Source organism: Anguilla rostrata, chromosome 15 (assembly GCF_018555375.3).
Source record: "Anguilla rostrata isolate EN2019 chromosome 15, ASM1855537v3, whole genome shotgun sequence".
In the NCBI taxonomy this organism is placed as follows: Eukaryota; Metazoa; Chordata; class Actinopteri; order Anguilliformes; family Anguillidae; genus Anguilla; species Anguilla rostrata.
Window position 1 is genome coordinate 1,007,515 of NC_057947.1, and position 24,216 is coordinate 1,031,730.

Genomic DNA, 24,216 nt, shown 5'->3' on the forward strand with positions numbered 1-24,216 from the left:
AAATAAGAAATATACAAGGCCAGAAATTGGTATTATTAAAATATACTGACCAAAATAGTTGTAAATTGCATCTAATACTGTCTTGTTGATTCAGACAGAATAATAGAATTATCAGAGAACCCTGGAGTTGAATAGAGGGCTGTCTTACAGACGTAAAGGCTTGGATGAACCAGAACTTCCTCGTGTTAAATTTGGATAAAACGGAGATGCTCCTATAGTAGCTCCCAAATCTCTTACAGATAAGTTCCTCCAGTTTTCCTTAAATATAAATGGCTTCATTGTATCCTCCAAAGCAGCTGTTAAAAACCTTGGCGTAACAATATCATACGAGTAATAATATCATACGAGTGGCCTTCTGCCACCTAAAGAACATTGTACATTTATATCCTCTCCATTGTAACGTTTTATTGTCGGGTTGCACCAACTCGGCCTTGAAACGTCAACAACTCGAATGCAGCTGCTAGGATCCATACTAGAACTAGGAAATGGGAACATATCAGTCCAGTGCTAACGTATAAAGGGTTTAGTCCCTGTCTATCACAGTGAGTTACTTATTCCTTACTCTCCTACAAGATTACTTTGTTCACAAGATGCTGGTCATGAAAATGCCATGTGTATCTAAAATTACAATGGGTGGTACAGCTTTCTCTCATAGAGCTCCTGTGTTATGGAACAATCTCCCTATGTATGTGCAGGCTTCAGACACACTCTGTCTTTAAGTGTAGGCTTAAAACATACCTCTGTAGTTAGTCCTATATTTAACCATTCCTACAGTCCTGCAAGTCTGTTACGTGGTCAAGTATAATCACAGAGTTTATGAAATTAAACACGGATGTCTATGCTGGGTAGGGAGCTTAGTGTTAAGCGTCAAGCTCGCTTCTACGGAGTGGAAACGCTAGTTAGCTGAGCATCAAGTGTCAAGCTGGCCTTAACCTTGTCTTCTCTGTTTTTCTGTTCATGGAGCTCCCATCCCCGATCTCGCCCTGAGATCAAAGACCACTCCAGCCTGTTTCCCCTGCCTGAATCCACAGGATCGCTCCAGCCCTGTCCCTTGCTCCATGGTCATGTTCTGCTTCAGTCTCGTTTCTCCCCTGCCCATGTCTTGATGCAGCCTGGAGCTCCAGATCCATCACCCAGCTCCTCCACTATACTGAACGATACCATTCATATACCATTACCTGCTTAACCCATATACTGTGATAGATCTCCTGTAGAATTTCTGCCACATTCTATTCTACTGCTACTTTACACCAGGCTGGCCAATGAAGGATGGGATTTCTTCCCATTGGGGAGTTTTTTCTCGCCACCGTTTGAGGGCTCTCTCTCCACTGGGAATTTTTTTTACCTTTTGTACCTGCTATTTGGGCGTTCAGGCCTGGCGTTTGCACTGTCTCTTGCCTTGCTGCTCTGTAAAGTGTCTTTGTGACAGTTCTCTGTAAAAAGCACAATACAAATAATATTGAATCGAATGGAAGACATTTTACCAGAGCGGTGTGTTGTTGGTTATAGCAATTAAACTCATCAAAATGATATAATGCAACATTTGTGCAAAGACGCACACATTGGCATCGCAGTCTCAGAAGACCATAGATTTCTTGTGCCTGGGAGCTAGATTTTTGCTGTGGCTGTGGAGTCCACTACGCACTGATATATTAGCATAAGTGAGGCTTTGCTCACTTTGTCGGAGGAGACACCACTACAGATTCTTTCCACGACTCAGATATCCGTTGTGATAATTATTAGGAACAGTGAATTCTTTCTTTTTTTAACATTTGTTCATGTTGAAATCACTGGTGTTTCAGAAACCGAGATCAGCACTTTTTGGATGTCCAAGTTATTCTCAGGGAATTGTCAGATACAAGTGCTTCTGCCCTCTCCAGCACTCCAGTCCTCTCCACCTGCGCACCACTCACCAGCTCCCGTTCCGCCTGCAGTTCATCACCACGCCCGCTACCGCCAGCTACCTGCACTCTGCAGCTCCACTGTTTCGGCTGGTAACTGTCAACCTTAATGCAGCCTACAGTGTTATCGGTCTGGGCCTACGCATTTTAACTACAGCCTATTGCCAGATGCTGGGAGAAACAAAGTGACAATGTGTGCAGATTCTAGAATGCGCTAGGATGAAGATTCTCACTCCTGTCCGTTGTTGTACTCAGATGTTTGGCGGCCGCTGTCAACAGTGTTGATGCCCAGCGCTCCTTCCTCTGTTACGGCAACATCAGTGACAACAGCCGCTCATCAAAGACTCAAACCTCGCAATATACGACATAGTGTACCAAAACAAACTCTGAAGAAATAAAAACTGACACATGGTAAGAGTGTTTTATTTCAGCAATGAAATTTGAGCAAGCTCTATTTCTACAATGTTCTGTTACATTAGGCTAAAGGAAAAAAAGCATACACCGGATTGATTTTTTCCAAAATTTCAAGTTACTAGTTACTGTTGCACATGTTATTTCAATTGTTTCCCACTGCTGCACATCGCTCTATTCATTAATTTAATAAATGAATGCTTAAAAAGACAGATTTCGTCCACTTTTTTGTTATTTTTAACAATTTAGCTGTGACTGCTCCATATCTTCAGCCAATATTTTGTAATCTGTACTATTTTCCTATTTTCCCCTTAGAATTCACCCGAAGTGGTCATTTCACAGCTGTTAAAACTTTTTCACCCTGGACCCCCCCCCCTTCCCGAGCAGTTCTCAGGATCTATGCATTTAAACTCCCCCAATATTAAAACTAAAGCGATCAGCGATCAGCGATCAGCTACGATGAGAGAATCACACACACAAACAGGAGAAGCTGAGCACCAATCAGCCTTCACTGCCCAAACATTCACACCGCAAACCTTCAGTCACTGGGTGTCAGCAGAACGTGCTACCTAAATTTAAATGCTGAGTATGTATTTCAGATAGGCTATATTTTCAGAGCAGCTATGGCTTGGACTTGCCACTAGAGTCCCCCTGGGGATGCATTCTCCATCACCCCCATGTCTCTAGCACACAGAATCCCTTGGTTCATTAATATCCTCCCATGGCTTCTCCCTACCACTGCTACGCTCAGCATATGCTAGCTCTTCCGTCTCTCCCACCCGCTGGTATACCAACGGCGTCAGACGCGCACATCAAAGCTCTGCTCGATCACACCCCGACTTGGATGATCAATCAGCGTCTCAAACTCAATTCTGTCAAAGCCAAGCTGAGCTAACATAGTTACATCCTTCCCCCCCAAAAGAATCTCTCCAATATCCGTACTAACATTGTAGAAGCCCTCCGTGCTTCCAAGAATCATTTATAGTCCTGGATGACAAACTTTATTTCACAGACAGCACTGCAACAGTTTCCCAGAGCTGTCCATTCTTTCACTATAATATCGCAGCCAACAGTGTAATTACATTTTTATTTCCTATCCCATTTTAAATGGCTAATTATGCCCGTCCAGTGACTGCTGTGTCACTCATACACATGCAAGGGAACTGCGGATGACAGAAGTATTTCAGCTATATTCAGGTTAATTCATATGTGCTCTTTTTCTAATATTGTAGCATTTTTTTGCAGATGCATGAAACTATCCAAGCTAAAACAAATAAAAAATAATATACTGCAAGAGCCTGTTCAGCTTACTAAAAGTACAATCTCCTGAGCCTGTTCAGCTTACTAAAACTACAATCTCCCACAATGCATTTCTTTGTCTCCTCCCCACCCCACAGCAATGCAAAAACCAGCACTGCATTTAGGGATGAGATTGGAGGGGAAAATATCATAACGGTATACTGTCTGTCATTTGCAAAAGTTATACAAGATATTAATGTTGTCACAGAAATATGTCTTCATATGTCCAATCTGACACATAGAGAAAGCTCTCAAGTCCTTCAGAAGGCTAAAGTAGAAGACCACTTGAGAGACTTCTTTCTCACTAACAAATACTGGTAAGCTGTGAGCACCTGTTACAAAGCTTAGGAGAGTTAATGCACCAGCACCGTGCAGAACCCCAGTAAAACTGGCCGAATTAAAACCATCCTACCTTTGATGGGACAATGCCAATCATGCCCATTCACTGTAGATTTCTGGGTACAGTAGGCTAATGAAATAGCTACACCACCAGTATAGGCCTCCAGCCTGCATCTGTGATAAGCCTCAATACAGAATGAGCCATTGTAAGGCTTTTTTAAAGACTCTGGCACATTTATTCTAACATTAAAGATGTTAATTTAGCCACAGACTGTGCATTTACTTTTCCACAAAACATATCATAGTATTATTCTTTATTATTTATAATAATAAATAATTATAAACCATTTGATAAACTGCATGTCATTTCTACACGATAGCAGGAGGTCTAACGTGATGTAACACCCTGTAAATTATATTTTGTTCAGGTTAACTGGCCAAGTAGATGCACAGTTGATTGGCTAAACTGCTAGTGGGCATGTTATGTGGATTAGCAACACGGCTTCCACGAAAGCCAACATTATCCTGAAGAGGGCAACAGAAGAACTTCATATTGACTGGCTAAAAAATAAAACATTTAAAAACTCAACAACATTAAAGAGCGTCGATATCACAGTACTTGCACGTGGTCTTTACTCTGTTGCAGCAGACGCTGTCCTTTAGATGCAGTGTTAACCCGAGGTCCAGGTGAGTCTGTACTCATTCAGTCCATAGACATGCCAGCGAGTCTGACTCATTAGACCCATGCAACAATGCCTTAAGTCCCTGCCAGTAAGAACAGCAGGGCAGGTAAGACCTATCAAACACACGCAGTAGGATTTTGGGTAGTAATTAAGGTAGTAAAAGGGCTGGCATTACATTGTTGGTGAAAAATCTATCGGGTTACCCAAAGTACCACGTAACACCCATCACCCATCATAGTAATGTTCTCCTTCATGGTCTGTGGGGGGGGGGGGTTCATGGAATAAATATGAGGGGAGAAATCATAGAGACATCAGGGGCACTTGCAGTGGATGCATTAGGAATCAGGAATGTATTCTTACTCTTTTAAATGATAAAACAGGAATGAATATAGCTTGTATCATTAACTGTACCAGTTACACAATTGTGCCACACAAAAAGCAAAAATCTCCCTTGAAAAATATGCACCTCATTATATGTTATATCATTATATCCAATCAGTAACTAGTATTCCGGTTTCCAAATATACCCAAAACAGTGGGATCAAAGAGCTTACAATTTGTGTTTAAAAAAAGTTTTATATGAATAATATTTTGGCTAGTTGTTATTTTATGCATTCCTATCCCCACATGGATGGCCTGATAAGGGTGTAAATAACCTCAGATTCTAGCTGACATCATCACTTTAACCCGATACAGATGCACTGCGAGCACGGAGCTAAGGCAAACAGTGTCACCGTCCCAATGCTTGTGCATTTAAGTGTGTGTGCATGCTGCACTGCTACTAATCCAGCACAACAGAACACTGCCGGTGATGTGTTAAGGGGGATTTTTTTTAAATCAAAGGTCTTCCCAACATTGGAATGCTTGCTATGTTTGCGGCAGCTGGCAATATTTTGCATCTTACTGGGGACATTCCTCAAAGGTGCACAAAAAGAGGGATAATACAAAGTCACACGACACAGCAATAAAAAAACAAAACATTCACAACCAAACAGCTTTTCACGTGAATAAAAAAAATGACCAGATACTACCCCTGATGATGTAAAAGCTGAGACCATACACTAAAATATATTTAAAAGCAGAGATTGGGTGTATTGGAGTTCAACCTGTGCAGTGTTGAGGTTACAGAAAGCAGTGTGGCAGCTCAGTGTTCTTGGTTGCAAAATAATAAGCAAGCACTGGGTATACGTGTCATGTCCATCTAACTATGCCCTTTAGAAACCCCAGGAAGCTCTAAAACCCTGAAATAACTCCACTCTGCCCACAGTAAGAGCCAAGACAGCCGCCCGGGGGCCACCGACCGTCCTGCGCCTGATAACTGCTCAGAGCTCCGAGCATGACATAGTGCTCCAAATGGTGACGCATAATTACCGCCGGGGTAGGACTCCACAACAACCGGACTTCATAAAAGGACTGGATCCGTAAAGTACGGGGGAGAAGGATTAGGTCTTTTTTTACTGGCAGTTATTGATGATAATGACGATGTGATCATCGCGAGCAATATGAGTTAATGGCAACAATTAATTCGGAAACTATCATTATATGCTTATAATTGCCTACCTTCCCTCAGTAAATTATCCAACCTTTGCTGAAGACAACTGTCAAAACATGTATGCAGCTTTATTACTGCTGTCTAATAAAACGAAGAACAAATAGATTGCGCAGCATCGAACAAAGACAGCGCAACAGGGTTCACTAGTTTTTTTTATTTTATCGTAAGCCTTTTACACTATGACCTGTACGTTAACTGCTCACAGCAGGTTAAAGTTTAAAATTTAATACAAATCCTTTGTTTTAATAAATAGAATATAGTTTCATAGGGCAAGTAGCCTACATTTCACTTCCTGTGTTAAGACACTTTTTGACATCATTAGCAAGTTGTCAAAGTCACATTATTCAAATGTCAAATCAATATAGTAGGCTACGTAAAAACACTGCGTGTGCTGTTTCCATTAAATCTTCGGACTTCACGCACATAGTAAACACAATTCAGTCTGGCCTATGTCCAACTAGATTCTAGGGAACTATTTCTAAAATAAGCAAAAAATAACTTATTTCACCCAGGGTCGTTTGGGTTGCTAACTTAATATGATGCCGCAGCTCGCACCTCTTCAAAAGTTACAATAAACCACAGTCGCTTCCACTCACGGATTTCTCTTCGTTAGTCATCCACAGACAAAGTTTTTTTAACCCCCGACTCTGGTGCAATGTCAGCAAAGTCGGACAAAGCAAAACTGTTTATATTTTTACCAAGACACAAGTTAAAGACTCCCAATTTAAAACCGAGAACAAACATCAAGTATGCACTATTTACCTAAACAATTGCTCCACAAAACATGCACTCTTCGGCAACAAGCATGCATATTATGAGAAATGCGATGCATTTGACGCAAACTATTTCGATTTTCCTCCAAGTAAAACAGGTGCAGCGCATCTACTTGTTAGCACTCGTCATTTAGTCCACAAAGACAATAAAAAGACCACAACACACTTGCCAGAGAAGACTTGCAGTTGCTCAGTTGTCCTGCACACAGCCGTGCTCTCTCCTCCCCTACCCTCTATCATTCTCGCCCTTCTCCACACAGCCGCTGGAAGACTTTAGTGACGTCAACCAACACAGTTAAACGCCGCTATTCTCCTGAAATCGCCAGCCAGCCGTACAGTTAAAGGCACAGAGCACGAATGCATGTTTATAATGTAAAAGCATGTTTAGACTCGATTTGTCTACCTGAATTAACAGTTTAATAGAATCTCAGCTATAAAATGCAAATGTCATTCAAGACGTAGTGACATGTCTATCGGAAACAGGCTGCCCCATTTGCCTTACAGGGACATATATATTTCCCGATAGATCATGGAAGATCAAATGTAACACAATTACATAAAGAAATAACTATCAATAACAATCAAATTAATTGTTAATTAATTAAATAAATTAAATAAATCATAAATCATGAAATTAATAAGCAATGAAATGAATCAATATAATTTATTTTTATGTGTCCTTCATATATTTAATGCCATTTCTATTTCCGAAGGAAACTTTTCACATTGGCTCTATTATTGACTTCTTTGTGTATTTATTTTTAAGCGTGTTCATTTCAAGTCGTACAGCATCTATTTCAAAACTACTCGGCCTTCTAGTTAACATGGGAGTGGCGGGATCAGGTATGGTCACCGAGACGGTGCGTAAGTAGGCCACGACCCCACGGTTGGGAAAAACAAACTATTGTGCTCCATTGAGTTAGTATTAGCAGTCAGTGGATTATCAAGATTATAAAAATGCAGAAATGTTGTGTGCGGTGGGCTGTACAAATAACAAAGCCAAGAACCCTGATTTAAAGTTTTAGGTCCTCCTGTGCTAAAAGACCAAGCCAATGAGGAGACAGAAGGGGATCAGGCCATTAGACCTGAGTGGGAAGGAGGAAAGCTCTGGGATCCTGAATCAAGGTGCATCTGTATGTGTAGTAAGTTAAGTTACTGTAGTAAGGAGAGTACTGATAACTTTAATTAGCTGTAAGAGGCTGTGTCAGTGACTCTTGCTAATGTATTGATTTCATTATCTATTTCATTGCTGATTTATTTCATTATCAATTGATTATTGTTGACAGCTAATTATTTATTTAAAGTTGTCATATTTGTTCTTCCATAATAGATGGCATCACTCTATTCATGTCTGAATGATTTAAAACATGCATTGCAGTCGATTTCAATAGAGAGTTTAAAATTCCATTTACTGGAGAATACTAATTGAAATTCCAAAATGAATAAATCAAGTTTTGAATTTTTAAAACCTGTTAAACTCTGTTAACATCACATTTTAGCGTTTAGCAGACGCTCTTATCCAGAGTGAGGTACGCAGATTACATTTTTACACAAAACCAATTCATGCAGCGGCACGTTTTACCGACAGTGCAAGTTAAGTGCCTGTATCAAGGGCTGACTGTGGCAGCAGCCCAGCGGGGACCTAACCCCACAGCCTTTGAGTTACAGCCCCCCTTCCCTTCATGCTACACTACCATATTTGTTCCAAAGATTACAATTTGCAGAGTTCCAATTCAAACATTTCAGTTCAATTCCAGTTCTATTATCTAAAAGATCCTTAAAATGTCATTTTTTTGTGAATGAATCACATTCATGAGTCTGAATATAATCATCACATTAATTTTAATTTAAACTGGAATTGACCTAAATAGTGTTTCAAAATGACTCTTCTTACTCTGATATTTGCCCTTTGTAGTTTTTTATTGCATCTGGCTGTAGAGCCACTTGTCTGGAGGGTAAAGTCTAAAGAGACTGTATTTCAGAGAAGAGAGGACAAGGCACTTAAGTCTAAAGAGACTGTAAACCAGAGAACAGAGGACATGACACTTAAGTCTAAAGAGACTGTAAACCAGAGAAGAGAGGTCATGGCACTTAAGTCTAAAGAGTCTGTATACCAGAGAAGAGAGGACACAGCACTTACGTCTAAAGAGACTGTAAACCAGAGAAGAGAGGACAAGGCACTTAAGTCTAAAGAGACTGTAAACCAGAGAACAGAGGACATGACACTTAAGTCTAAAGAGACTGTAAACCAGAGAAGAGAGGACATGACACTTAAGTCTAAAGAGACTGTAAACCAGAGAAGAGAGGACACAGCACTTAAGTCTAAAGAGACTGTATACCAGAGAAGAGAGGACATGACACGTAAGTCTAAAGAGACTGTAAACCAGAGAACAGAGGACATGACACTTAAGTCTAAAGAGACTGTATACCAGAGAAGAGAGGACAAGGCACTTAAGTCTAAAGAGACTGTAAACCAGAGAATAGAGGACATGACACTTAAGTCTAAAGAGACTGTAAACCAGATAACAGAGGACATGACACTTAAGTCTAAAGAGACTGTATACCAGAGAAGAGAGGACAAGGCACTTAAGTCTAAAGAGACTGTAAACCAGAGAAGAAAGGATATGGCACTTGGTAATTAAAAAATAAAGAATCATGCAAATGTAATCTGAGTGACAATACCCATTATCCGTGTGTGCCTGGATGGTATGCCACTGTCTCTCCTGAATTCCTGGGTCTGTGTCGGTTGATAATTATGGTGTGAAAACAAACCCACAGACACCGTGGCTATCCGAGACCACGATATACTCCCCACAGAGCTGGAGCTATTAAAATATAAAAATAATAAAATTAAAATGTAAAAATCTGTTTACATGGATAAGTGCAGTCCTCAGTCTGGATGAAGAGATTTGCAGGTCTGAGGGACCTGTGTCTGCAGGCCTCTGAAACCCCCCCGGAGGACAGCGAGTCACTCTTAGTGTCCCTCTGAAGCCTGACTGAAGATGACTGTCTTCAAGAAATCCTCAGAACTGTAAAAACCCATCTTCTAACATTAAATCTGTTTTAATACTGCAATATTTATTCTGGATGTTAATCAGAATAAACTCAAGCCTTATCCAAACAGTTAAGTCGTAAGTAAATGTTCGTAACAAGCGTTCATTATACCTGACAACAGAGAGCTCGAGGCTAAAGATGCTTTATGACTATCCTTTATTTTCCCTAAATATTTTCCATTGCACTTGAGACTTGGGTTTCTCTTATATTTTGAGCACACTGTCACACTTTTGAAAGGAGGGGATGTGAAGAAGCCATACAAACTGTTTTTGATGTTACATGAAGCCACTTAGTAGGAACTGTTCTCCACTGTGTGGGAAACTGACAGGACTATCAGAGGTGGCTGTGATGACTCTGTGCTTAGCCTTGTTACATCCACTTGTACAGTGTTCTGGATAACAGCGTCTGCAAAATGCCTACCTGTAATTTAATTACACATTTTGTTGACCAATAAAATCCACTGAATATTAATGAGTAAGCACGGAGGCATGCTAATCCAATCACATTTCCTTGATGTACCCACATTACCTCAAGGGGAATCTCTGTTGAGACCCAAATGTGAGAGCGTTGCATTTCTAAAAGAGTTTTAACCAGTAAAGGAAATCGAGAGAAGGTCAGCAGCCTATCAAAGTACAGAGAATGTAGGATTATGAGTTTATCAGGATCCCATCATTATGCAGGATATAGACACTATGCATGAGCAGGGCATGCGGGATATAGACACTATGCATCAGCAGGACATTATGCAGGATATAGACACTATGCATGAGCAGGGTATTATGCAGGATATAGACACTATGCATGAGCAGGACATTATGCAGGATATAGACACTATGCATGAGCAGGGTATTATGCAGGATATAGACACTATGCATCAGCAGGACATTATGCAGGATATAGACACTATGCATGAGCAGGGTATTATGCAGGATATAGACACTATGCATGAGCAGGATATTATGCAGATATAGACACTATGCATGAGCATAACATTATGCAGGATATAAACACTATGCATCAGCAGGACATTATGCAGGATATAGACACTATGCCATAGTAGTAATGAAGACCAACGATGATTCTGGGATTTCTAGCAAATTAATACTGAGTATAAATCAAAATTTATAATATTATCCAATCACTATAATACCACGCTTTTGTCAAAACACATTTAATTAAGCATTGCCTTCATCAGACCACCTTTAATTAAAAGACAGCTCTGTCAGATCACATTTAATTAAATAACGCCTCTGTCAGACCTCATTTAGTTATACTGCATTTCCTTCATCAGATCACATGTAATTAAGCAGTGCCTTGGTCAGGCCTTGCGTTATAAAGTGCCTTCGACAGGCCACATTGTGTCTCGCCCTGGGAGCCACATGACTGGAAGACTGGAGTGAGCAGCATTATCCTCCTTGGGAGACATTTTTAAAAATCACAGGAATTGACCGTTTTGGCCATTTTTACATTTTTAATTAAATAACCAGGGACATCTAAATTCTTACCGCAACCACTGGTGTCCATGTGCAGACACATGGAAGATCCCTGTAAGAAAGGTATAGAAGCTTTTGAAAAAGTAAAAAGAAGGGCAACTAAATTTGTTCCACAAATTAAATTTGAGAGAAATGTTGAGTAGGAAGACTCAGGGGAGTTTTATGACTCTGGCGCCAATAGGTGGCAGTATACGCTACTTCTCAGGCCGTTGAAAACCTGTGTTTTGGAGATGAGGAAGCAATCCCCTCTGATGAAGGATTTAGAGACGAGCTCAGGTTGGCAGAACGGCCTTTTCTCTTCATCTTGTAGACATTTCCTAACACGCAAACACCACCTCCAAGATTAACAACAGAAAAAAAAAAAACTTTCAGATGGTGGCAAAGGTGCTCGGGCAGCTTCGCTTCTCCCCTCCCGTTTCCCACTCGGGGACTCTCTGGCCCTGTGATGGCCAAACACCCGGGGAAGTTTAAAAGAGCTGGAACAGGACCCGGTTTCCACCGTCCTGAAAACAAGCTGAGACGCGGTCACGCAACAAGACCCCGAGCAGCTGCGTGACAACACTTTAGCGATGGCTCCCCGTCTTAAAACTGGATACGTAGCAAAACAGGACCGATTTTAATGAGATTTTCAGTGAAGAGGATGAAAAATCAGCAGCACAGGCTAATTTTTTTTCCAGCTGAGACGAGTACATCAAGGGGAAAACACAATCAGTGCTTTTGGAGAAGAGGAATTAATCTCTCTAGATGTAGTTGGCAGCGCTGTTTAGCATGCTGTAACAGCAGGCCTCAAGCCCCTGCATGCAAAGTGAAATTCTTGTTGTGAAATGAGGTGGTGACACCTGCTGTGCCACCTCCCACAGACACAGGTAAATGGCAATATTTGTTTGATAACACCATGAGCATTTTGTAGGTTAACCATAGTTTCATGAGCAATTTAGCAAGCAAGTTAGCAGACGTTACTTACGCAGCCCACGCAGTTTGCTGTGCCGTGGATCAACATTGTTCAGCCAGAAAGCAAACATCAGTAGGGAGTATAAGATAAAGCTTCTGAGAACAAAAACAGCAATCAGCTTCCCAGACAAAGTGTACTCTTGATTTAGATGTGTTGTCTTTCTACTCATAGTTCAAATGTGGTGTTGAATGAGGCCTGGCATGGTAAAGGATTATTGTTTGTAACTTTTAATGAAAACCATAATTCACCCTGTTTAAAAAAATAAAAATACTGCATGTGCACACTCTCTCATCACCATAGTAGTCAGATATTACAGTGAACTATGGTGACCTTCACTGTATGAACTAAGGTATTGTCAGATATGTAGTGCTTAGATTATGGCCTTAGAGAGGGAAACAGTGAATTTGATACTATATTATATTGTTTATATCAAAGCAAATGTGATTGGGGCAATTTAAAATCCACTGATACCCTAATCTAGGCAGACAATCTATGGGTCTCATCTACAGCAGAGTTTGTCTCAGCGGAGACAAACCAGAAGACGTAGGACACCGTATTTGGGGGTCGGGGTAGACCCTGCATAGCATAACATTTCCCTTTCCCATTTCCTCTTTAAGTTTGAATGCAATCTTTAGGTAGGCCACTTCTTGTCATAATGAGTCTGACCCCCCTTCCCTTCTCTCCTACACCTTAACTTGTCATCACCTAATCAGGGCAAACATCCTCAAGCCATGCTGGGTAAGGTATTTCAGATGGCCACAGGAAAACGTGTTGTGTTGCGGATGGTTTCGGAGCCTTGGAGAAGAAGAGTTTTTCTCTTTTTATTTTGCTGGTGGTTCCTTGGTTGTGTGTTTTTAGCTGGTTTCCTTTCATCCTGTGGCACTTAAACTGGAAGTGGGTGATACTTTGGCAAGGTCTGGCTTATCCGTCTCTCTCTCTCTCTCTTTTCTGGTATTTCCAAGCTAATTGTTCAATGTTTTGTATAATGCCTTCTGTTTTGTAATTTAGAAGTAGTGAGCCTGCATTCAGTAAAGAATGGATTATTTCAATTCATTAATGTACTGTAATTGACTGCTTCATATTGAATTCAATTATCTTAATTAATTAATTAATCTTAAAACCAGGTATAGAGCTTGTTTCGACTTCTTGGTTGATTCCAACAGTGCACTGTAGATAATAATTATTAAATTAAATAACATAAAATATATTTTACATGTAGGTAAAGTGAGGGGTTCTAGCACGCAACATTGCTTGTGTTCAGTATTCTGAACAGAGTGCTTAACAAGGGCATTGACTGTTGGAACCACTGGATTCAGAAAGTAAGCATATTTTTTAATTAATCCTTGCTTGTCCCACAGTATGTACGTCGAATCATGAATGCAGCTCTTGCTTGAACCACTGTCATCTTATAGCCATTAAAAGGGTCATTGGGATTAATCTCCTTCAATGTTAACATCTCCTTTAACATCGTTCTTTACAGTCATTACATTTTGTCAGAGATGTAAATTATTTTTGATGTATTTTGGCTAAGAAGGACAAACAGATTACTATTCTAGCTGGCATTATCTAGGATACTAACATACCAGTTAAAGTATTTACATGTTTAGTCTGGATTTCCAGCATCGTAAAGGCTTCAGTTTTAGCAGATGTAAACATACATCACTATAATGATATCGCTCATTTTTATGCGTTGATAAATTTCTTGCTAGATTGCCAGAAAATTGAATGTAACCTTTATTATGTGTGGGGGTTTAACTCTATGTCTGCATTTTATGTGTGTGCATCCTCTATGTGTGCATTCTGAATGTGTGTGCCTTCTCTATGTGTGCATTCTGTATGTGTGTGCCTTCTCTATGTGTGCATTCTCTATGTGTACATCCGCTATGTGTGCATTCTGAATGTGTGTGCATCCTCTATGTGTGCATTCTGAATGTGTGCGCCTTCTCTATGTGTGCATTCTGTATGTGTGTGCATCCTCTATGTGTGCATTCTGAATGTGTGCATTCTCTATGTGTGCATAATGTATGTTTACATTCTCTATGTGTACATTCTCTGTGTGTGCATCCTCTATGTGTGCATTCTGTGTGTGCATTCTCTATGTGTGCATTCTGAATGTGTCCATTCTCTATGTGTGCATTCTGTATGTTTACATTCTCTATGTGTACATTCTCTGTGTGCGCATCCTCTATGTGTGCATTCTGTATGTGTGCATCCGCTATGTGTGCATTCTGAATGTGTGTGCATCCTCTATGTGTGCATTCTGAATGTGTGCGCCTTCTCTATAGCCGCGTTTCCACCAAAATTACCCGGAACTTTCAGTCCCAGGAACTACTTTACCAGGAACTAAAAGGTTCCTTCAGCCAATGGTTGTCTGCGTTTCCACCGGGGTCTAAAGTACCGCGAATATTAGGCAAATTAGCCCACTGACGTTGTCGTCGGTCCATCTTCCATATGATTTCTTCTGTAACCCCATACTACCACCGAAGTAGCCTACATTATTTTCTAATAACCGGGACAGCCCGGAGGGGTTTATTCCACTTATATACAACGGGTTACCAACAATGACTATGTATGGTTACTTTTGTATTTATTGGTTTTCATATATCCTCTCAAACACATTCATTAACAGCAGAAAACATGCACACGTTGTAAACAATTTGCTGTTTTATTACTTTCTCGTCGTCAATTCCATATAGGCTAATCGCAAAATGACAAGAATAGAACGAAAACTCGGATTTGCGTGAAAATGTAAATTAGTAGTGGTACAGCCACCGTTTGCTTTCCTTCGAAGTTACTGCTAGCCGAGCAGCGAAGTGTGCCCTCCAGATGCGAACCATGCACCATAAACGAGTCCATAGTCTTCCTGGTCTTTTCGTGGAATTGAAAAATGGCAGTAAAATTGAGTAAAATTACGGCAGTCTGAAAAAGCTAAAGGGAAGATTACTAGAATTAACCTGTTATTTTACCCGGATAAAAAGTGCGGAAGGTGATTTCCAGTTTGCTTGTACTGTATCACCAATGTTAATTATGCAGAACTACCGCATAAATCACATAACTGTATCAAACGTTTTGAGTCAATTACAACGGACTAACAAAGAAGATCCGGAAGAAAATATTCAGCAACCGAATTAATCCGTTTGAATGTTTTGGTAGCCTACGTAATATGCTGTCCCAGCACGAATGCTTAGCATTTTATAAAACGAATACTAAAGCAAGAAAAGAACAGAAGAGCACACGTTATAATTCCAAGACGTTGACAGGCTATAACCAAAAGTAGGCTACTGCGCCGCATAACATACAAGTTTGATTTGAAGTTATTATGAAAATAAATTGGTTTGCCGCTGCATATTTTCAAACATGGCGGGTAATGGCGGAAAATAAATACAACACAAATGCTATGAGTACTCGACCAATCAGAAATGTTCAGCGCTGCAAGCTCCACCCAAAAGGTTCCTGTACTTTCGGAAAGTACTACCCCCCGAGCAGGAACGTTTTGGGGGGTAAAACAAAGCCCCCAGAACTAAATTTAGACCCTAGTTCCTGCGGTGGAAACGCACTGAGTTCCTCAAAAGGTTCCTAGTTCCGGGGTATAGTTCCTGCGGTGGAAACGCGGCTTATGTGTGCATTCTGTATGTGTGCGCCTTCTCTATGTGTGCATTCTGAATGTGTGTGCATCCTCTATGTGTGCATTCTGAATGTGTGCGCCTTCTCTATGTGTGCATTCTGAATGTGTGCATTCTGTGTGTCCATTCTCTATGTGTGCATTCTGAATGTGTGCATTCTGTGTGTCCATTCTCTATGTGTGCATTCTCTATGTGTGCATTCTGTATGTGTGCATTCTGTGTGTCCATTCTCTATGTGTGCATTCTCTATGTGTGCATTCTGTGTGTGCATTCTGTGTGTCCATTCTCTATGTGTGCCTTCTCCATGTGTGCATTCTGAATGTGTGCGCCTTCTCTATGTGTGCATTCTGTATGTGTCCATTCTCTATGTGTGCATTCTGAATGTGTGCGCCTTCTCTATGTCTGCATTCTGTATGTGTCCATTCTCTATGTCTGCATTCTGTATGTGTCCATTCTCTATGTGTGCATTCTGTATGTGTCCATTCTCTGTGTGCATTCTGTATGTGTGCGCCTTCTCTATGTGTGCATTCTGAATGTGTGCACCTTCTCTATGTGTGCATTCTGAATGTGTGTGCATCCTCTATGTGTGCATTCTGAATGTGTACATCCGCTATGTGTGTATGCATTTTCTATGTGTGTATTCTGTGTGTGCATTATATATGTGTGCATTCTCTATGTGTGTGCATTCTCTATTCTGCTATTAATATTTCTTTTGTCAATATTCTCATGAGGCCCTGCAGAAAGAATTCATTTTTTCATAGTTTTGACATAATACAAGTGTCTTGGATGACAGGAACATGTTGCTGTGAAAATATATTTCAAAAATATTATTTATTTTCTTTGCGTTGAATGCTCCTTGGTGTGCAAGTTTCAGCATTGTAGAATATGGCTCTTGAGATTAAGACCAGAGAATCGTTTAATTGAATTACCGGGTCTTAGGAAGATATTACATTATACCACTTTCTGGCAGTACACACAACTATCATATCTGACAGGCAGGGTTATGTTTTGGGAGATGAATTTAATTTAATTTGCCTGTTGACTCAAATATTGATGGAAATGTATCCACTAGAAATGTAGTATCACTGTAGGTATTTAATCCCTTCTGTATCTCCCCTTTATTAACACAAGCCTAACAATAACATACCCAAAATAAAATGGGCATTGTTCTAGAACCCTTTTGACTACAGGTATAATTCTGGTCTCTTCTGAAAGGTAGCCCTTGGGAGTTTGTTTTCCAATAATCCAATAATTACTCTAAATATTACTGAAATAAAGTAACAGAAGCTCAAATACAGTAGAAGTATTTTTTTCTCACCTAGCAACTGCATTGTTGCATTATGACTATGCAGGTTTCCAAAAAAGCCATTTGGAGACTCCAAAAAGACACTTTAGTAACCAAATGATATTATAGGTAATTTTATACTATATGTTTGTGGAATAAGTAGTGACTTGCTTTCCCCTTGTCTGTCACTCCCCCTCCCTCTCCTTTTCCCCCCATCTCCCCCTCCCTCTCCTTCTTCCCCCCTCTCCCCCTCCTTCTCCTTCTTCCCCCCTCTCCACATCACTCTTGTTCTTCCCCCCTCTCCCCCTCCCTCTCCTTCTTCCCCCTCTCCACCTCCCTCTCCTTCTTCCCCCCTCTCCCCCTCCCTCTCCTTCTTCCCCCCTCTCCACATCACTCTCCTTCTCCCCCTCTCCCCTCCTTCCTTCTTCCCCCTCTCTACATCACTCTCCTTCTTCCCCCTCTCCCCCTCCCTCTCCTTCTTCCCCCTCTCCACATCACTCTCCTTCTTCCCCCATCTCCCCTCCCTCTCCTTCTTCCCCCCTCTCCACATCACTCTCCTTCTTCCCCCCTCTCCACATCACTCTCCTTCTTCCCCATCTCCCCCTCCCTCTCCTTCTTCCCCCCTCTCCACCTAACTCTCCTTCTTCCGCCCTCTTCACATTACTCTCCTTGCTCTACGCTTGCAATCTCTGGCAGCAACAGGTCTAGAAAATAAATGCATTAGCTACTGTCCCTAGTTTACTAAGCCATTGTCAAAGTATTCTCAATTGTCAATATTCTCAAAATAATTTTATTATTATTCAGTATGCCTACTCTGTGTTAGAGGTCTAAATAAAAAAAAATTAAAAAATTAAAAAATATTTAGATGCTCTTCGGTATAAAAGGGGATCAAGTTCTTCATTGAACATGCCCTCTGCTGTGGAGTCAAAGCTGTTTTCAGTGTCCTCCTCAGAAATATTCACTCAGACAAGTGAATTCTTGCAAGGAAACTACATTTTGTAGACATAAAGTCTCAATAACTTTTTTGGCATTGCGAACGTTGTCAGCGTATGTACTGAAAAAGTTATGGTTTGTTTACACAGGAGAAATGATGCATGTTCTCTTATGCAAGATTAACAATTGAAACACCGTTATGCCTTTTAATTGTCACTAAATAGCTTGCTGGCTACTGGCTGGCAGTGTACTGGGCAGAAGTCATACTGTCCATGTTGAGTTGTTGTGGGCTATATTGAGGGACTGCTTGGCCAGTACTGGTCAGAGAACCTTGCGGTGGGCTGGTTTTGTTGCAAAGAATCTATTCAAACCAGAGACAATGGCATTCCTTTGTGCGCAGTACTTTCAGTACTATGCAACGGCAAAACCGATGATAATTCCTCTGGAGAATTACGAAATAAACAATGGACGTCCAATCAAGGATTCTCTGAGACTATGGATTTAATTGGCTGGATTCTTGCTGTGACAAACATACTGGCTTTATCACGATTTGTGTCGTCTGTGGATTTCCAAAATGCCAAGAATGTGAGGACCCCCCAAGCTTGTTCTGTTACCCCCCCACCTGTTACAAAATAAGGATCCGCAGTCGCTAAAACATTCGCATCGTAAAATAATTAATAGAGATAGAACCGTGAGATTGAAGACCTTCAAGTGGTGGATTGTGTGGCCAGATTGATTGAAAAATTCACTGTAAAGAAACAGAATGAACGCTAATGAACCCACTCCAGGCCAGTGTGAATAAAGGGGTTAAATATTAGGAACCAATGAGCACGAGTCTCTCCTTATTTTCATCTCTTCATCTGGCTTTTTCCTCCTAATATTTAAAATAAATCATGAGGACTGCTGATATGCTGGTCAAAATTATATATAAGTGCATTCCTGTTTAGTCTATGTTTAGCCTTTAGCCTTGAGTAGTGATTAGTGATTCATTTTAATGATCCATTGTTTTTTTTGTTTTTTTTCTTTTTTGGAATAAATTTTCCAAAAATATATTCATGAAAGAACCATTTTTTAGAGAAATAACCCCACTGATCTCAGTCCCTGTCTTCGAGACGAGGATGTTTAATTGGAGACTCTTTTAATTACTATTCACCTGTTCTCCATTGAACACGTAATAGGCGAGGGTGATTCTTTTTCTTGGAAGCAATGTAAAAACAGAGCTATACCTCATTATTCCGTCAAAGCTGGAGTTGAACAAATACATTTCTGATAATTACCACTTCATTATGAGATTGGAGGAAGGCCTACAGAATGCTGTTGCTTTACAGTCAGAACCAGGAAGTACTCTGGAATATGCCACATTTTTAAAGCCAAATATACAGATTCATACTAACATGCCTATGCTCACAAATAGTATAGGAATCAGTCATTTGGGACGATATTTCATCCTCTTAAAAATAAAAAAGAAATAAAAATTACCACCTACAAAAAAACAATTGATACGATTAAGACATTGAAATATATATTTGTGAAAAAAATTTAAATACTTGATAAAACTGATTTAAAATGTGACAGCTTTGGGTTCCCGAGCTTTGAGCTGGAACGGGAAGCTGAAACCTGGTGTTTAAACCAAGCCTCAGAAATCACCAGCTTTGCTTTTCATTCTAGGCCAATAATCCAAATCTATATATTACCTTCCTTCCATTCAAAACTGCTTTTCTAAAACCCAAATCTATGCCCTACATTGATCCTACCATTTATTAATCCATGGTCTGAAAACCACAGTAGCCACCAGGCGCGATGTTACGTGCAGGGTGACACCTTGTTTCCTAAAAGGGGCGGTACAGAGACTATGGTTGGTCAGTTGATTGTCAGGTTCCATGTTAGTGCGCTCTGCCAGTCAATGACATGTCCTGGGAGTGTAGTTTCAGAAGTGCTTTTCCTCCTTGCAGTTGCACCAAAGTGTCAAAGGGTAGCTTCAGTTTGGGTAAGAAACCAAAATCCAATTAAATGTACACAAGAGATGTGTTCTATCGGCAGGCTGGACACCGAGGAAATCAGTGAGAAAAGGGTAGAGGCGGCTGTTCATGGAGAATGAGTATGACCTCTCCCATTTGCTTGACATTTACGCTTTGGAATTGATAGACGGGTTAACACAGGACCAGCCTGTCTGCGTTGTTGGTTAGGTGCTGTGCGGTGACCTTATTTATAATGTGCCACTTAATGGCCTTGAAACTTCTGTCTCCTTTTTGGTTTTGTGATTGAAACCCGTAGCTCACCCTGAATCAATGCAAATGCAATTTGTTTTTCAACCTTCAAAACGATGCACTATACATGCAAAGATGAGTTGTTTTTTGTGAATTTGCAGTCTACGTGAACAACAAATCCACCAAAGGCTAATAACATATTAAAATATTCCCTGTTAGTGAAGTTTCATCATTTCATTATTCTTCATTAATGAATCATTTAATTCAGCCAGTTTCATGATTTTGTTGGCATTCTTTCAGAAATCCAGATCAGGAGGTGCTTAATAATCTGCTTGTAAAATTCCTTTAGAAAAGCAACATTTCATTTCTGAAGGTATTTTAAAGGAGGAAAATAGGGAACATCACATAACGGCCGTTTCAGGTAGTGAAATTGCTTAATCGTATCGTTATGAACAATGGCGGCCATTTCAGGTAGTGAAATGGGTTAATCGTATCGTTATGAACAATGGAGACTATTACATAAGGATAATTTGCAGGTACTCTGCAGAAATGGAGATGGATAGAAGGTATTGTACTGGAACCTTATCGGGATATTAAGGGAACACAGGAAAGATGATCAAAAGCATCACAAACCATCAGAATCCTCAGTAAAACAGGCCATTAATCAGCACTTTGCCAGAATTCTCTCATAAAGGAGCTTTTGTGCTTCGATCTGAAACAGTCTGCAGAACTTCCTTTTTACGCAATGTGTCTCAAAAATTATCAAGTCGTTTTCTTTTCTAAAGCTTCCTCTCCATCATATTGCTAAGTTTCTCAGATCAACTTCCTAATTCCTTATGATACCAAGTAAAGAAATTGTAAAAAATGAGATTAAGTCATTAAAATGTCACCGTGACCAGTCCCAATCTATTTAAAATATGGAATAGTGCCAAAATACAGATGTGTGCTTTTAAATTATACAATGCACAGAATGTTACTGGAAAAATCAACTCTGATGATTACAGAGGTCCTTTACCTTACTTTAACTTTAATCATTGTGAACTCATATGAACTCTGTTATTGTTGAGTTAATGCTTGAGATTTTTTCCTGTCAGAAAAATATATCTTTCAAGGTGAGCCTACACAGGCTGAATGGTCTGTTCTCCTTAAATAAATTCAGTAACACTTTATTTATGATAGTTGTCATCATGACATGAAAAGGGCAGTGTCATTAACGAGGCATAATACCTGTCATTAAGTGTCATGTCCATTCATAAATATGACATACCATTGTTATAACTCAATTTGCTGTTTTTGTTGATATGAACATTAGAACCTGCAAGGGCTTACCCAATCTACCTGCATGACATTTCAATGCTATTTTGCAGAAATGCTACTTCTTCATAGCTGAAGAGGTTATTCCATACCACTTGCTTCGACAATGAATTGTCCAATGAATGTATCTATTTCTGAGCATAGAATCTGTAAACCATGCCATCAGAGATAGTCATTCTGCCTAGTTTCCAGAGAGCATGACGAACTATATACTCTACTAAATTTAAAAGAAAGTCAGTGTGTACTATATATTCTGAGCATAGTAAGCTATGTGTATTGTCAGTTTGCCAAAGATACCCAGATGACATAGTATATTCTACAAGATTTCCAGTATGCGGCCTGAGCACACTTCACATGTGTATGTATCCCATAATGCAATGCAACAGTATGTGGAAATTTTCCAAAAAGATATGGTGGACAGCAGCAGTGGAGATAGCAATTCTACATGTGAGTAATAAATGTGATCTGATAAGTAGGATATGAATGTGATCTGAATACAGGTATTTCCATTCAAATGTAGAGAAATAGAAAATCTGAATCAATTGATTTATCAAAGACTTATTTACTAATAAGCCAACTTAGGTAGAGCAGCTCAGATAAAACATTTGTTCTTTCTATTGCAGCTTTCATTGTTGTAAATTTATTTGCATTATTGAAATTGGAAAATATGCTGTGGGCAGGAGAGGGGGCTGTTCTGGTTTTGCGTTTCCTGCTGATCCTCCATGCTGCATTGTCCGATCGTGACTGAATGTAAATGCACCAAAACAACTGAGAAGGTGTGCTGCTGCTAGTCGGTCTCTCTTTGGCAGAAATGCTGAAGGCGGACCATTTCACAATGTGAATTACCTGGACGTGGCGGAAGCTGAGTAGGCTCGACCAATCACAGTAGTGCAAGTAAACAGAACCCATGGGAAACACCACACGGGTGCTGATGGTGATACAGATTGTGTTGATAGGAAATGGCCTCCATGGAGAAGCAAAAACCCGCTCGTCCATAAGGGACAAAAGTGTGCTGATAAATAACCAGCACGTTGGCATCTTCTGCCCAGTGGCACTCTGGGATGCCTTTAGCTAGCTGCGAGCAAGCTGTAGGTCATGCTTGATATATGACAACCAATCAAATAAAATATTACCATGAATATGTACTACTGTTCACCCTTCCAGTCTCTCAGAATTTGTTGTCATTTTCAGACGTAATATGATGTCAAATGAAGTCAGTGATGTCAGTTAGTGAGTCATAATCAATGTAGGAGACAGACATGTCATTTAATGCACTAGATTAGGTCATTAGGAGCTCATCCAGCGATTAGAACAGCGCCCTGACAGATATCAGACTGCAGGGCCCATTCATGCACTAGAACCGACGCCCTAACAGATACCAGACCATGGAGCCCATCCATGCTCTAGAACAGAGCCTTAACAGATACCAGACCATAGAGCCCATCCATGCACTAGAACAGAGCCCTAACAGATACCAGACCACAGAGCCCATGCATGCACTAGAGCAGAGCCCTAACAGATACCAGACCGTAGAGCCCATCCATGCACTAGAGCAGAGCCTTAACAGGATGAGCTTCCCTGCAGCCCCTTGTTGTTCCTCTTGACAGTAAGCTCTTAACAAATAACATTCTGTTCTTTATGTACCACTGTAACAGCCTGCTGGTCTGCCTGTCTGTACTGCTGCTCGACTTAATATCTCCTTAAGATTCCTCTCCCTGGCCTTCCCCGGCCCGTCCGCAGTGGCGGCAGATGCTGGATTACTGCACTGCCAGCTCATCATCGTCTTCAGTGTACCTTACATCTCACACACAATGTCTGTGCTCAGCTGTGATTGGTCACCTAGTTACCCCCCCAACCTGACAGCATGTTCCAAGCACTCCTTGGTGCTTCTGATAATTTAGTGCAGCTCTTACAGATCAGTGTAGGACACAATATGCGCTGCTGTGATGTAAATCTTTGTTTGGCAGTAGATGATATAAATGCTGTGATATCAGGTTCTGTAACTTTAACTCACAGTGTCCGTCCTTTTGAGTGTGTGTACGTGTTTGTATGTTCTTCTGGGCCAGGCATACTTCGCTTATCAGGAATGACAAAAATGCATCGCATTGTGCAGTGTTTGTTATTCTACAACGCCTAGCGGAAATCCGGGGCTGATGAGAGCATTCTCGTGAAGTTCTCCATAGTTACGAATGGAAAACTGGCTCACTCAACAATAAATAACTGGAAGGACAGCTAGTGGAAGACTGTGCCCTGTGGCTGTACTTCCAGTTTTGCTGTCATCATGCGTGACACGAATGAGCCAGAAACAGGAAACTTTAGAAACTCCTGGAAAGACCTGCGGGAGTGTCACACACCTAAGATGGGGAAATTCAGCTTGCCCCCTCCCTGCAGGTAAGA

General features: G+C 40.5%; 1 protein-coding gene across 4 annotated transcripts in view; it reads right to left on the bottom strand.

The window, feature by feature from the left end:
- gulp1a (GULP PTB domain containing engulfment adaptor 1a) overlaps positions 1-7,234 on the bottom strand; it is a 148,718-nt gene extending 141,484 nt beyond the window's left edge. Inside the window, exon 1 of one of the 4 annotated variants that reach the window (XM_064310509.1) lies at positions 7,129-7,234. The gene's annotated coding sequence lies outside the window, so the exon portion shown is untranslated. Of the gene's footprint in view, positions 1-7,124 lie in introns of all 4 variants that reach the window. The other 3 variants (XM_064310508.1, XM_064310519.1, XM_064310511.1) reach the window with 3 other exon arrangements.
- Between the last annotated feature and the right edge of the window lie 16,982 nt (positions 7,235-24,216).